Source organism: Apium graveolens, chromosome 2 (genome assembly GCF_009905375.1).
Source record: "Apium graveolens cultivar Ventura chromosome 2, ASM990537v1, whole genome shotgun sequence".
NCBI lineage: Eukaryota > Viridiplantae > Streptophyta > Magnoliopsida > Apiales > Apiaceae > Apium > Apium graveolens.
The window spans coordinates 62,842,909-62,844,427 of record NC_133648.1 but is presented as its reverse complement, the minus strand read 5'-3'; the positions used below and the strand labels follow the sequence as shown (position 1 = coordinate 62,844,427).

The 1,519-nt window shown below is 40.9% G+C and overlaps 1 non-coding gene across 1 annotated transcript; it reads right to left on the bottom strand.

Annotated features, from left to right (window-relative positions):
* Nucleotides 1–1,054: 1,054 nt before the first annotated feature.
* On the bottom strand, nucleotides 1,055–1,161 carry LOC141709477 (small nucleolar RNA R71). The gene has a single exon (XR_012570051.1). It is a non-coding gene; the product is annotated as a small nucleolar RNA R71 (small nucleolar RNA).
* Between the last annotated feature and the right edge of the window lie 358 nt (nucleotides 1,162–1,519).

The following is a 1,519-nucleotide window of genomic DNA, read 5'->3' as shown; positions in this document are numbered from 1 at the left end:
GATGTTTGGTAGAATGGTATTAGTACAATGAAAGTTGGCTTTTATCAGTTTTGTGTTATTCGATTAATATCATCACTGTCACATGCTAAAGGTAATAACAATGGCTATAAAAGGAAGTAATAATGAAGTTGTGATCTCATGAGTGTTTTATTATTGATAAATTGAAGTGTTAGTTAAGTGGTTAATTAAGTAGTTAATTATAGTTAATATTTAATAAATAATTTTAAGTGTTATTATCTTAACATTGAGAAGTAGTCATACATTGGTGAGTGAGTTAAATTAGACAATAAATTAGTCTGAGTCTCTGAGGGAACGAACTAGAAAGTATTCTATATTACTTGCGAACGCGTATACTTGCGTGAATATTAGTGCGTGATTTCGCCCTAACAAGTTTTTGGCGCCGCTGCCGGGGACTCGGCGTATTTGTTTAGTTTATGTACTTACCATCATTGGTCATTAGGACTCAGTGATTAGGACGTAGTAGTTAATTACTCTTTTCGGTTGTGTTTCAGGTACTTTAGCAAACGTTTATGCAAACTCGTTCTCGTGCTCGCAAGAGGATCTTAGATACAGATGAGGAGAAAGACGAAGTTCTTGATACACCGGAGAATTAGATTTTGAGGATTCGGATTCAGGAACTGAGCAGAAAGAACCAGTAAACATGGGAGATCGTATTGTTCAAGCTGATCCAGCTCTTATGGATTTTTCTCGGCCTAAAATTGATGACATTCAGTCAAGCATCCTTCATCTGGCTATTCAAGCTAACACCTTTGAAATCAAGCCGGGCACTATTCAGATGGTGCAGAATTCTGTTTCTTTTGGAGGAGCGGCAACTGAAGACCCCAACATGCACATAAGGAATTTTGTCGAGATCTGCAGCACTTTTAAGTATAATGGCGTGACTGATGAGGCTATCAAGTTGAGGCTTTTCCCATTCTCACTGAGGGATAAGGCTAAAGACTGGTTACATTCTGAACCAGCTGGGTCAATCACTACGTGGCAAGATCTTGTGCAAAAGTTTCTGGTGAAGTTTTATCCAATGGCAAAGACTGCTGCTATGAGGAGTGCTCTTACTCAGTTTGCGCAGCAACCTACAGAATCTATGTGCGAGGCTTGGGAACGCTACAAGGAAATGTTGAGAAAATGTCCACATCATGGAATGCCGGATTGGATGGTAATCACTGGTTTTTATAATGGTTTGGGGGCCCAATCTCGGCCCATGCTCGATGCAGCAGCTGGAGGCGCCTTATGGGCTAAAAGCTATACTGAGGCGTATAATCTTATCGAGACGATGGCTGCAAATGAGCATCAAAACCCAACTCAGAGGATGACGTCAGGCAAGGTAGCAGGTATTCTGGAAGTTGATGCAGCCACCGCTATTGCAGCCCAGCTCCAAGCGCTATCAATGAAGGTTGATTCTTTGGCTACGTATGGAGTTAATCAAATAGCTATGGTTTGTGAGCTTTGTGCAGGTTCTCATGCTACGGATCAGTGTTCTCTTGTCAACGAATCTGTTCAG